A 15,223-nucleotide genomic window follows, 5' to 3' on the forward strand; every position below is an offset into this window, starting at 1 on the left:
GAATCGTAAGCTGAAGTCCGGAGGTTTTCTGTTCCATATATTCCCATCTGGTTCTGGCCTGGAATGAACAAAACCTTTGCTCCTAATTACATCCAAGTCCTGACTTGCTGTGAATTTAATGTTCGACAAAAATCCAAAAGAGGGTTCGCCACCAATTGTGATCTTTGAATCCATCATGTCCTCCTTGCCCAACATTGCTTATTTCATCACATGGACAAATGTTCTTGCTGTATGTTCAGCTTCAGTGTGGCAGTTTGAATACTAGTGGTAAACGCTCATCTATAACTGAAAAAAAAGAGTGAAAATTGCAACCAATGATTCAGTGTGTGGCAATTAACACTGATGATAACTAGGACTTCGGTAATAATTATCAAATGAAGCCAGTAGATTACTGAAATTAGCAGCCTGTCCATCCATAGGATCCCTGCCTTCTGATTTCTTCACAATGGTTGAGTATGAGGCCAGTTCTCAATGAGCATCAGACTTGGTGGCACATGGCCAGGAGGATACCCACTTTATTGGACAAGAAAACAATCGATAGTAATTTGGGAGAGAAGTGAAATCTTGCTCATAGAGAGAAGCAGCAAGGTTGAATGGTGGAAATAATGGGATGAATAACTTGTCTGCTGTTGTTAGCTTGATCACCTAAGTCTAATACTTTTGTCGAAGAAGGAGAGTGCACACTCCATTCCAGACACAGGGGAATTTACATACATAAATTGAATTTGTAGTAGTCTGACTTGGATACTGTTAAGCATGGTGATGGTTTTCCATTTATATCGGATACCTGGCTGAGGAATAAAAGACTTTAACCATCTGTCAGAGTCCATCACCATGTTTTGGAATTGTAAAAGTACTCAAATGAGAAAAATGCTGTGTAAATAAGTGTCAGGAACAGCAGTACCTCAGGATGTTATGTGTATCTAGTGCAGAGACCCTGAGTATAGCAGCCCACAAGGACTTTGCACTGATCTGAGATTGCCTTGGAGCAGAATTCTTGTAACTTGGTGTATAACTTACAAGGTTTCTTGTACAAAATATTTCATGTCCCAAGCAGAGGTGGACTGGCTATATGGGAAATCAGGTAATATCCCGAATGCCCCCTTGAATGGTTCCCGAGCATCCCCATGTTTAGCTCTTGATGCTTAAAACCCTGTGCAGCCTCGTTCAGAAGTTCCACTTAAGCCCTGATAAAGCTTTTAAATGCACAGATATTCTATGCCAAATCGGTGCCACCCACAAATCTGCGCCTCCCACAAATAGGTGCCCCCCATTTTACCCGACAATCCAGAGCCCTTTTTGGTGAGCCACTTTGCCATTGGTTGCAAGATGCTTTTTCATGTTAATTGCACTGTGGTCTTTCCATTCAAGTTGTTTTCAACTGAATCGTGTGTGGTTTATAGAAAGAGCTGCGAGGATGATCATAATAATATTTTTTCATTGCTTTTTTATATTCTTTATGCAGTACATTCTGACACTGACAAACTCCACCACCGCACTTGCACAAGGACCTTTCACAATGTAGTACCCAACCTTTGCCAGTAGAGGATGATCTTTACCTATGTACAATAATTCTCAATATTGTATATAGTACAGCAGTACCATCTGCTGTGATCACACTTCTACAGCACAAAGAGAAATAAATATCTAACTTTTGTGGAATCTTTACTGTAGAATAGTTACTCATTCCGACCTTTCCACTGTTCAGGCCTTTATCACTTCATTTTCCAGAGAGATCAAGGAAACAATCAGAATGTAGCAGCTACACTACACTCAGTACAGAGCCACAGTCAGCCATAAGGAAAATGATTTATTAATCTGCAAGAGTGCTGGCCAGCACGTAATGAGAAAATCCCCTCTCTTTTCAAAGAGACTGGAGTGTCACCCTAGACTGTTTAGAAATACATTTCCACTCTATTAGGGGACTTCCTTCTTTGTGTTCACATTTGTTCGTAATGGCTAATACTGTCAACTAATTTAGAGCACAGACTTTATAGTGCTGCTGTTTAGCCTATTGATTGGCTATAACAAATATATTAAAAGCCATATTTTGAAAGGTTATTATCATTGAGGCTTGATCCGCAATATTGGCAATCAGGATAAGAAACCCTAGTTTCAGCTTTCTAAAGCTGCCTAATTTGTGATAAGCACAAAACAACTAGATGACATATAATTGCAATTTTTAAAAAAACATACATTTCAAAACATACCGTTTGACCAAGCTTCGGGACATTTTTCCCCACCCTCCGCCCACTCAGCTCCCACCCCCAGCTCAGGTGCCTGTCTAACACTGTGAAATCCATTGAACTGTCCTCCGCCTGAAAAGCATTACAGAAATACAAGTTGTCATTGTCATTTTTGAAAGTGTGAGTAGTAGGTCAGAGAGTAAGTCGTCACTTGGCAGTTCAGTTCTTTGTTCATTTTCTGCAATTGGTGCTTTGCCAGGTCAATAACAGTGTTCCCACCCCATTAGTGAAGATCACAAGTTAGATCCTGAGAATCAATATCACTGAAGACGATCATGGGGAATGGAGGATTATGACTTTGTTCTAACTTTGATGATGTGCTTTAATGTGAAACTATCATTATAAATCTCATTTCACTTTCCCCACCCAACATTTTCACCCAGTCTCAGCATGCAAGAACCCTATGCCTTAAAATAGAATTCACCAGATTTGTGGAGAGTTCTCAAATCTTAATTTGGAAACTGGTTCTTTTTAAGAACTGCGGAGAATAGCTTCCAAATTGAAATACGCAGTTTTCACAATTTTTGTGCAATCATCCTACCTGTTAGAGCTTTGGCTTGCAGAGTTAACAGGAGCTGAGTTGGAAGAATTCTGGCCTCAGTCTGCCCTCCAAGTCTTGCCGAAGAGCCAGGTTGGCTGGTCTGTCATCAGCAGTGCCTTGGAATACTGCGGACCCGCCTGGCTCAGGAACCAGACTACCAAAACCAACCCAGAGGATTGACTCGATTCTGATATTCTGTTGCCAAGAACGTCACCTTGGATTCAGCTCAGCCTCAACCCAACTGAGCAGCTTGTTTGCCTTTCTGGGTGCCGTGAATTGTCATTATCACAGCTGCAGCACATGAAAGCTCGCAAGAAAATAAAAGTCTTGACAACAAACCACACAATGCACCTAATACAATCCAAAAAAGTATCTGAGTGATTTCTTACAAACAATGTTGTAGGAAATAGAGTCATTCAATGCAATTAACTCTGACCTGAGAAATTATGACAGTAAGGACAGTATTGGCAAATGTTTAGGCTTGGAAAGACAGAGGTTAACTGTTGTTGGAATAAACAAGGAAACTGTGAGGTTGCAATGTATACTTCTTTGTGTTGCTAAGGAACAGACCTCCTGCTGTTCTTTTTATTGAATGAAAAAACTGACAAAGTTGTTCTCTAATACAAAAAGAAGTTTTATAGTATTCTCTTAGTAACAAGCTACATACAGAATAAATCAAGTAATGGATACCTCTTTTATCTGGTGAACTAAGGTAATTTAATAAGCAGTGTCCAGCTGGGATAATACATTTTCAGGTTAACACTTCTGCTTTCATCACGAATGTACAAAAAGATAAATTATGTTTTTCTTTTGAGTAAAAACTGAAGTTACCATCCTTACCATCACGCCAGCCTTAGTCAACATTACACCTCTGACCTACAGACCAGAATTTGAATGATCACAGGCATCACAGAGAAAGAACTTTATCACCAAGGCTTTGCTTAGCTGCTGATAGAGGGAACAGATCACACAAAACTCAACTAAAGGACAAGAAAATCCCAACAATCAACTGCGATATCACCTGGTGTTTGTTTTGGGATGTTTCCTGGTCTAGAAAAAGTTTGAAAAGCCAGTCACAAAACAACCTTTCATTGGTGTTTGGCATGACAAAGATATTTTTACAGTCACAATATTTAGCCAATTCTGGCAATTCCAGTAGCAAATTCAGATACCATAGTGGCTTGGATTTTGCAAAGACCACAAAACCGATTATTTCACCCACAGTAGAATAAATTCATCAAATTATCATATCCTCAATTTATCAAAATATTTGTTTTATTATTCTTACTAAGGACTTAATATCCATTTATTTTAAATTAAAATGCTTTGATTTTACAAATGTAGTTTTCAGTGAATGAGGAATGTTTAATTCCTTGAATTTCATATTTTCTTTTATTTCAAAGGTTTTCTTTCTGCCAATATGCAATTTCTTTACAGGAACATTCAGAACAGAAGGAGGGCATCCATCCTGTCAAGCCTGTTGTGCTGTCTTATTTGATTGTGGCAGATCTGTTAATCTTGTCTTTTCTCTGATTTTTAGCTCTAACCTATTGAATAGTTGTGGCAATTTGTCTGGAAAGTACACAGACACGCACTGCACTTTACAGTAAATCTTGTGAAGTGCTCTGAGATGTCCTCTCAATGTGAAAGTCGCGGTATCAAATGCAAGGATTGTTATTATTTTTTATTTCTTAATAGCTTTAATTCCCAAATGTCTAACTCCCTTTGAAACATCCTGAAAATTCATATTGTTAAACTCTCTATTCTTACTGTATATTGCAGTATATGGTGACCTTGCCATAATATGTTACGGTTAATGAGCCACTTTGTGGCTTGGATATAAAGCCGGTGACATCAGGTCATAGAGGGGAAGGAGATGAGAGCACGTTTCTTTTCCAGTGTCTTCAGCATTACCACTGCTGTATTTTTATTTATTTCATTTCTTTTTTTTATTATCACAGAATATGCGTGTCAGCCTGGCGCAATGATAGCACTTTGATCTCTGAGTTAGAAGGTTGTCAGTTGAAGCCCAATGTCAGGACTTGTTCAGGTGGATGTTAAAGATCACCTGGCACTATTGCAAAAGAGAAAGGAGTTTCTCCCGGTGTCCTGGCCAACAATCCCCCAAATAAAATGTGTCACTCACTTCATGACTGTTTGTGAGACATTGCTGTGCATAACTGGCTGCAGGGTTTCACCCACAAAATACACAGTCAATACACTTTACACCATATCCTTTGAAGCGCTTTGAGATGTCTCAATGATATGATAAGGTGCTAAATCAAATCCAAGGATTATTATTATTGTTATTAATAGAATAACCCATTTTGGAGAGGAGTTAAACTCTGTGGGAGAGGATTAGCCTCATGTACTGGAGATCCCTGACTTGGCTGGTTATTTTTGCGTGTAGCAGTGTCAGCCTGGTTTAGTCAGTCAGACCCAAACCAATACCAGGACTTACCTGTAGGCAGCAGCAAACTATTACAGTTCAGTAGGCTCATTCCTCATGTTTTCTGGATAGAGCTCAGATGGATTTGCTTTAAAATAAACTTGTTTCATGTGTTGCACAAATATTACACATGGATGAGACGATTTTGTTCAATAAAAAGCTTTTTAAATTGTTATCTTGTGAATGCAGTGACTTAGTACAGGGTATATTTTATACATTCTGTATTGTGTCACTTTCTTAGGTTGCATCATATCATGTCTGACAGGTAGAGCTGAATTCTGTGTTGAAAATGCAGTATGTGGTGTGATAATTATCCCAAACTTGGATATTTCACTCTGGGGGGGGGGGGGGGGGGGGTTGTTGGGGGATTCTGCATGGGTTTAGACTCAGACTCTTAACTTTTTAAAGCAAATTTTGAGAAATTGAAAATTGGCACCCAGTGAAATGCTAAGGAAAGATCTAATCTCTGACAAAACTTCTCTGCCCTGATCATGTCCCAGTCGGTAACTGGCATGAGGGAATACCTCACCTCAACTTTGTTGATAATAATCCTTGCATTTGATATAGAGCCTTATCACATCTTCGGGACATCTCAAAGCGTTTCACATATTGTAAAGTTAATTGATTGTATATTTTGTGGGAGAAATGTGGCAGCCAATTGCACACAGCAGTGTCCCACAAACAGTCTTGAATTGAGTGACCAAATTATTATTTATTTATTGGAAGGGATTATTACCTCCATTTGCCCTGTCGGGAATCAAACCCAGGTCCTTACGCTTGTGAGGTGAGTGCTTTAATTGTTCATAGAAACATAGAAATTTACAGCACAGAAGGAGGCCATTTAGCCCAGTGCCATGCTCCTCCAGCACTGCATTGAAGTGAACTTGAAGACCCTGATATGGGGTTCGAACCCACAATCTTATGACCCAGAGATAAATGTGCTATCAACTGAGCCAAGTTTCATGCTGGGCATTTACCTCCTGACCTATCAACTATTTTCTAGTATGTATGTTCACTCAAACTATTTTCTAACATAAAATTAAGTCTCAAACACATCACTTATGTTTTTCCTTATCCAGTTCTGAGTCTGATCCACCAATATTGAAATTATAACATCCTTTCACTTGGGTAGATATCAGTATTTATGCTACTCATATTTTACTATCTTAATGGGTAGACAAAATTATTTCCAAATTGGCAGCAAGTACACATTTTATTGGAAAGTAATAATAATAATCTTTATATTTGATATAGAGCCTTATATTGTCAAAACATCACAAAGTTCTTTACAGGATTTAATTGTAAAGTGTAGCAATTGTGTATTTGTGAGTGAACATGACAGCCAATTTGTACACAGCAATGTGTCACAAACAGCCAGAAAGTGAATTACCAGTGTTATTTGAAGGATTGCTAGCCAGGACAGCAGAGAAAATCCCTTCTCTTTTCGAATAATGCCTTGGGATCTTTAACATTCACCATTCTATTAAACAAATAAAAATTACAGTGATTTTCCCCATTCACAGACAAATTCACAATTTCTCATACATCTACATTGCAATCTACAAAGTAAGCAAAGCTGTTCCATATTTTAAAAGCACAATTTTAAACTTCCTGAGGAGTTAAACATATTAGACATATTAGAGTTTTGAATTCAGACTCATTAAAATTAAAAACAGGATGGTGATTTAAGTAATGATTCAAATCCTGTATAGATAGGATCTAGAGAGTGAAATGAGTCATGTTAAAGAGTTAGAATCAGAACAAATAATTGTTAAGTAAGTGGAATTGTGAAGGAAGTAAGAGATAGAAATCTGGGGGTGAAGATGCGGCATGTGCCGTGAGTGATTTTTCAGCATTTTTCAGCCCCCCTGCTCTCTCCCCACCGCCACCCTGTCCATAGTGATAGCATGGCAGACATGATCTGAGAATGTCTTATGTTTTTCTATGAATGACTCATTCTTCAGGAAGTACGTAGCTTGTAATTGATAAGCCACTAATAAATGAGAGTTGGGTGTACACGTGAGGGAGACTGAGAGTGTAGCCAGTAATCTGCGTGTGGCACTTGAGGGAGAATAGGTCCTGAAAGCTTGAGTGACGGGTAAGGGACCACAAAGTCGTCAGAGTAAAATTAATGACAAGGGTCATGTTAGATAGGCAATTAATAGGTTCAGTGCATTAATTGAAATCTAGCAGATGTCCGAATAGACCTTTTTAGTCATCCATAATATGAATCGGAAAAGTTTAGAGAGTGAGGGCACATGTTAGAAGTTAGAAATGAGGAGTAAGCAAGGTTATCAGTCAAACTTCTTTTTCCCCCCCAAAGGTCAATAGACGTGTGAAATCAGTTACCAAGTGTCACTGACACAAACTGTTCAAGATGACTGTGATTCTGGGGAGAAAGGGCTGAACAATATTATGAGAAGACAGGATCAAACCATCACCAGCTCAACTTGTGTTTAATGGCTTTTTTCCTGTACCTAAAAATGCATGTTCTTACCATGCTTTTCTGAGTCAAACACAGCAGCACTGTATATTCAAATCACCATCTATGGATGAGGCAAGTAATTATGCAGGGTTTTCCCAGGGAATTCTTGAGATAACAATGTATTCTTACACATTTTAAAAACAAATACCTGAACCTGAATTCAATGCCATGTTCACATTCAGTTGAATCTTTACAGTGAAGCATCAATTATTAGGAACAATGGACTCGATCCTGAGCCACTCTCCCCAATCCATCTCCAGAAAGATTAATGCCTTTGGCTGTAGTGTGAATACAGAAACATTGCAACCAATTCCAACCTTGAAACAAGAAAGAAATGAGGTGCAAAATCCAGTTAACCGTCCTTAATATGTTTACTATCATTAAAGGGCAAATGTTGCTCTTGGATCCTTTTAAACATTAAAAGATTAACCGATGTTAGATGCCAGTTAGCAAAGTCTGGTGTAAGCATTTAGTTGCACAATCATCAAACTCTCTCCCGCCGCTTCTACTATAAGAGCAAATAATATAAACCTTGTTCCCACTTCTAAATTGTGAAACTATTGGACGTTATATTGAGTCATTTCCAACAAAATTTATGGGTTAGGGAAAACAGTCAATGTCAAAATCCTATCTTGCTTATATGCAAAGGATAAAGGCACACATTTTTGCTAAGGATAATTAAAGAGAAACATTTCTGACATTTCGCACCAGACAACTGGCACACATGCCACTTTAGTTAATAATGATATTCAGGGAGGTGTTTGAATAACTGAGGAGCTACGACAGTCCAGCAAGCAGTGTTAAAGGTCATGTGAATCTAAGCAGTAATTGTTGACCTGAAGGAAGACCTGTGAGTGGAATGTGTTTGGAGGACATATTTGCTTACAGACAAAGATGGTCACAAAAGGGCATGTAAATTTGACAATTCAAGGGAGGGTTAGTTATGCTCCAATGGGAAAGTGGCTCTATGTGGAATCTCTAGAGACTTGAATCACCTGATAGGACTTTTCAGCTTGCAAATTTATTTGAGCTCTGATATTTTTGCCTCATTGACAGCTGAAAGCACAGCATGATCACACTGACCTTAGACTGCTTCACCTGCAACTGGCTGCAGTGGGAATAGATACCGGTCCCAATTACCCAATACAATGAAGCAGTTGAATGCAGCTGATGCCATGATGTGTTATAACTGTGAGAAGAACTGGTCTGTTTTTCATAAGGAGAATTGAATGCTCTTTACTGAGGCTTTGTCAGTTTTAAAGAGCTGGAGGATTGGGATAGAATTTGCTACATACAGAGCTTAAGCACAAGCATTTGTATCTATCTCCTGCCGCTCTATTTCCAGTAGATCATCAGAGTAACATTTTGCTCCTTCCATTAAATTCGGTAGCAAGGTGCATCCTTATTAATTGATTCCAATGAGACCAACGTAACGCTGGAGAGTGATGAGAGTATATGTTGCTGGATTCGATGTTTTTCTTTGTTGCTCATTCCAGAATTCCAGATTTAAATTAGATAAATAGGTTGTCAAAGCAGTAATAATCCTTTGCATTTGATATAGTACCTCATCACTTCGTCGAGACTTCGCAAAGTGCTTCACAGAATATACTATGAAGTGACTGTGTGGATTTTGTCAGACAACTCTGCAGTCAATATGCGCAGAACAATGCACACAAACATCCAATAGAACCATAGAAACGCTTGGCACAAAAGAAGGACATTCAGCCCATCATGTTTGTGTTGGCTCCCTCAGGAATAAGCCTTTCAGTCCCATTTACCTGCCCTTTTCCCCATATCTCAACAGCTGACTCTCTTTAAAGTATTTGTCCAGTTCCCTCTTGAAGGCCAACATGAATTTTGCTTCAACCAGCATTCCCAGCAGTGCATTCTAACCTAACTATCTTGTAATAAAAATATTCTCCTAATTTCCCCTTTGCTCGTTTACCAACTATCTTACGACTCACCGACCAATGGAAATAATTTCTCCCTATTGACTCTGTCAAAAACCTTCATAATTTTAAAGATCTTTATCAGGTCACCCCTCAACATCTTTGTTCCAGCAGAAGAAGTCCCAGATCCTCCAGTCTCTGGTCATAGGATAAACCACTCATCCCTTATATCATCCTAGCAAATATTCTCTGCACCTCCTCTATTGCCTTGATGTCTTTCCTAATTGGGGTGACCAATACTGGGCACAATATTCTAACTGCTGTCTAACTGATGATTTATGTTAGCTGAGTGAATCACAAATTATATTTGGGGGATTGTTGGCCAGGACTCGGTGAGAAACTCGCTTGTTTTTTCAAACATTGCCAAGTAAATGGTTTTATTATTCTGATTGCTTCAGTCCTATTCTACAAAAAATAACTTCTAGTTGTGCTCCGATGTATTATGGCTCTGATATATGCCTGGTGGCATGCACTTCCTCCAGCTGTTAGTGATCTGCCTGAGGACATCCATACGGTCAGAGAAATCTTCTCCTTTGCTGACTGCAGTCTCTCTCCAAGGCAGTCCCCAGTCATCACAAGACTGCTTGTGAATCCTGTAGCTCAGAGCACTCGCATGGCAAGTGAGAGACCTGGGTTTGATTCCCAGCAGGGTGAAACCTTGAGCAAGTTTCCTTACTCCACACGCTTGATAATAATCCCTCAAGAAAAAAAACAATAATAAAATTGGTCACTTCAATCCACAACTGTTTGTGGGACACTGCTGTGTGCAATTGGCTGCCGCGTTTCACCCACAAATATACCGTCAATTCACTTTACAGTATATTCTGTGATGCACTTTCAGACGTCTAGAAGATGTGAAAAGCGCTATATCAAATTGCAAGGATTATTTCTTTTTATTATTATAGTTTAGAGAAATGAGACATGGCACAGAAAACCTTCGGACTCAACAGCTTTCTGAGGGAGAGACCTGTATCAGCACAGAATATTTACAGCTCAGGATTACAGTTTACTTTACAGTCTATTCTGTGAAGCACTTTGAGATGTCTAGAAAATGAGAAAGGCGCTGTATCAAATGCAAGGATCATCATTATTATTTATTATTACTTGGGAATTGGAATCTATATCCGACCCAGCAGCAGTCAGGACATTTTGTAGTGAAGTGTTCATAATCTTCAGTTAAAATTTCTATTGTACTAACTAATTCATGTAGTTGGCATTTCCTTGCTTACCATGAAGCAAATTGATGCAAAGATTTGTCAAAAGCAGAACTTACAGGAATGTGTTTCAGACAAACTCTGTAATTCTGTTGGTTCAGATGCTGATCTCAATTTCAATTTCCATGAAGCCAGATTTCAGCAAAGGAGACTCCTCATATCTGACAGGAATCAGTTTCCGAGTTGTATTTCAAAGGTCTTGCCCTAAAACACACCCAAATACATTCAAAACCTAGCATCTACAAATTGTTTTATGAGTCTCTTAGATTCATTATTGAATGCCAGATTGGTTGTTACTGCTCTTTCGGACTATTGTCATGTGTATTGACTGTTCAGTAGGTCTAGACTGCAGCTAAGATCCCCAATGTGTTATTGCAGCAGGGCTTACTGAGATGACAATAATTCTATATGAAATTCCATGAGATGTGACAATGTTTAAGAACCTAAAGTAGATATTGTTCTTTTCTCACACTCGAAGCATGAAATAAAATTCTCTAAATTAAACTGAAGACAAAATATATCTGCAGTATCAACAGAATATGTTGAAACCCTTAAGGTTATTTGTATTGAGTGACATGGATAGTTGTTGTATGGAGTTGCTCTATTTAATCTTTAATACCTGTGTATTTGTAGAATTAAATCAGTCACAGAGGTACTCTTTACAGAAGGGTTTCATTGCTATAGTGACTAAAAACAGATGAAAATCACTAGTAGCATAAAAAAACATATTAAATGTTTCAATATGAAATGTGCAATTAATTGTCCAACAGATGCTGTGAGCCTGTGAGCACAGCCGTACAAAGTGAGCAACATAAGCACTTCATGGCTACGTTGCTCCAGTGGAAATGCAGTTCTTTGTACTTTCTGATGACTTTATCAAAACAGTCGCTATGGTTTGTATAAACAAACTAACTACAATCTAACACAGCACTGTTTACAGCAAAGCAGAATATATCGCAAATCTCTACAGGATTTTTACCAGTAATTCAAAGCTAATGGAGAGTTAAAATTGCTTAAAGATGTTTGTTGTGACTGATGCCATTATTCTGTCATCTGTCTTGTGTCCATAAAAAACCTCATGGTACTTGGACTTTACAGCTTCCTTAAGTAGATGCTTTTTAAAGATGTTTGTACGCATTCTTCGCGCTATAAACTGCGCAGGCAGACAGACATGACCAATCTAGTCAGACCAATCTAGTAAGAGAGAAGCTGCCACTATAGGTATCTAGGTTACATTAGCATTTATCTGATGTTGCTGTAAGTTTTTTCCAGTGGACTGTTAAAGTCATGGTAACACACCAGGCCCAAAATTCCACCTAGTGAGTGCATTCACTTAAAACAACAACAACTCGCACTTATAGAGCATCCTCCACGCAGGGCAGCATCTCAGAGCACATAACAGTAGTGGAGCCTGACTCCGAGCCGGGTCGGGGGAAGGTCACCGTAAGCACGTATGAAAAGGAAAGTTTTCAAACAGGACTTGAAAAAAGGGAGAAAGGGGCCAAGGCGGAGGAATTGAGGGAGAGTGTTGCAGTTTTGTTGCAAGGCGGAGACCGGCGAGCAGAGTGTTTGAATAATGTCATTTTAATGTCATTTTAAAATGTAATTTAGCTTTGAAACACTGAACATTCTTCAATTCAGTCTTTGGGCATGTAGGAACTGTGAAAATCAGGCTCCCAATTTAAGATTGCACTGAAGAAATTTCTACAACTTTAACTTACATTTATGTAGTGCCCTTAACATACGATAATGTCTCAGAGCTCTGTGTCACTTTAAATTTTAAGACATAAGGGATCTTACCTACTAAGATGAGTTGTATTTCAGGCCTACAAGTTTGCTGCTACTGTGGTTAAATCCCTACTTGTGGTATGTCACTTTTCTATAGCAGCCAATGAATTGCCTGTTTAAATATCATACTATTATCAACTGGTTTCCTCTGACCATAGTTATCAACACTGGGGTAATTATGTCTAGTAATATTTAATGCATCAAATGTTACAATTTTCACTCCATTATTTCTAATTAAATCTGTGAGAAAAAGCATACTCATACTTGTGGATTTCTGATCAATTTTGGAAGTAACACAACTAGAGTATACCAGAAAATAAATTTGTTTAAAATAGTGGAAATTGCATAAACGAGTAGGAGAAAACGAAAAACATTATAGTTAAGTTGATGTTTAAAAAAAGTATTTTCTCAAGAAAGAGCAAGTGATTTTTGTGGAGAGGAGAGGAGGTTGGATGACATCGCTGTTGACGTGTGAAACAAGCAGACTGTTTTTGATCCTGTACAAAGCAGACTGTTTACAAAGAAGCTGGTCAGAAAACCTTAGCACAAGTCAAAACTGTAACAGTATTGTACAGAGAAAAATATTAGAAATAAAATGACCGAATGGCTTCCTTCTTTTCTGTAACTGTTCTAGATTTCTAACAGAAAGAGTTGTCCATCAATTATCAATCCACTGGCGGCCATGCAGTATTTGATGATGTTGTATGGCCACCGGTCCTTCATGTAAACTAAGATTTCTTGTGATTTATGGTGAACATTCACTGGTTGGTAAAACCAGTAACTGGGCCAGTGTGTACTTATCATGAGATTTCACGAGTAAGAGTAGGGTATCAACAATGGTATCTTTAGCAAATGGATTCTCTCGACACTCATGAAGAACAAGCAAAGTGTAATCTATGCTGGTCTGGCAGACAGAACAAACCTCTGGGGAAGTATTGGCGGTCGGGCATTCAGCATCTCTGCCCCACACTCTGGAACTCTAACCCGCAATCCCTCCACCTCAGGCCCTCTCTTGCCTCCTTCAAGTCTCGTCTGAAGACCATCCTCTTCGATCGTGCATTCGGCCACCCTCCAACCCCCACCCTCCCTGCCCTTCTCCCATTCTGACCCCAATTCCCAGCTCAGGTCCAAAACCCCTGATTGTCCAGAGCCCCGGGACGTCTTTCTGATCTGAAGGACGCTATACAAGTTTAATTTGTTGTTGTTGTTGTTGTATACTAGGGGTTCTTTCATAGAAATAATAATACTCCTTGCCTTTGATATAGTGCCTTTCACAGTAGGAGGACATCTCAAAGTGCTTCACAGGATTTACTGTAAAGTATGGTGACTGTGTATTTTATAGGCAAACTCAGCACTTAATTTACACACATTTAATAGTTAAGAAAAGAATGGCCAATGTTATCTGGAAGATTATTGGCTAGGACACTGGAAGAATCTAACAAATAGCACAATGGGATTTTAACATCTATCTGAACAAGCAGAAAGGACTTCAGTTTAATAACTCATCCGAAGGGCAAAACCTTCAACAATTCAGGTTTCCCCCAACGCTGCATTGGAATGTCAGCCCAGTCCAAGATCTGTTGTGAGCTTCTGACTAAGAGGCAAGAATGCTACCAACTGAGTCAGATTTAAACCTCGTATGGTGCATGCTGGAGAGAGGGTCTTTCTTTGTTGTTTATTAGGCAAAATATGGAATTCCCGATGGTCACAGTTCCCAGCTCAGCAAAATCAGAAAAAGGGATCCATTGACATCCCATGTGGAACATTGCTTCTCATGTATCAACAAGGGTTTGACTTTGGAAGGTGGGAACGGTATAAGTTCACAGCTGAATGTGACAAAATTACTGGTTGAGATAGTTTTACAACCCCCTTGTGAACTTAAATTGTGACCGAACTTGAGGTGGCCTAACTGTCTGTGTTTTGGGCTAACAGGAGAGTGTAGGTTTCTCTTTTTGAATACCCGTACGGTAGCTGTTTTCACAGCAAAACTATTCACAAGAGACGCCAAAGGGAATTGAGATATTTCCCAGAGGGAGAAGGGGACACTCAAAGGGCAAGTCAACACATTTCACTCTTACACTTACTGAAGGCCTGGGATGCAGCTGTCAGCTTGAACTCTCAGAGGAAGATCTGAAGAAATGGGCGAACATAACTCATAAACAGAGAATTAGGGAAGAGGGGGAGAGTGGCAAAAAGGAAACAGGCCCTGTTAAGTGACTGCAATGAGCAACAAAATGTCCACTGGGACATAATATCAACTGTAAAGTAGTTTTATGTGCTTTTATTGAGAACTCGCATTAGGTGGAAAACTTCCTTATTTATCAAGACTGATTTATTCTCAGTAGGATTTGGAGAAGAAAACACAACTTGCTTCGATATGTCCTGTGCCCCCCAGTAACTCAACTCAATAGATTTGCACGGTATCCTGCTGCTTTATTTTTTCCTTAGGCAATCTTGCAATTGACAATGGTCTGACCTTGGGAAGTATTAATTTATAATCAAAAAAAGTTAATCTTGTAGATTGGGAATTCTACAGTCACTAGCTATGGGT

This window comes from Callorhinchus milii, unplaced genomic scaffold (assembly GCF_018977255.1).
Source record: "Callorhinchus milii isolate IMCB2004 unplaced genomic scaffold, IMCB_Cmil_1.0 Scaffold2, whole genome shotgun sequence".
NCBI classification, from domain to species: domain Eukaryota; kingdom Metazoa; phylum Chordata; class Chondrichthyes; order Chimaeriformes; family Callorhinchidae; genus Callorhinchus; species Callorhinchus milii.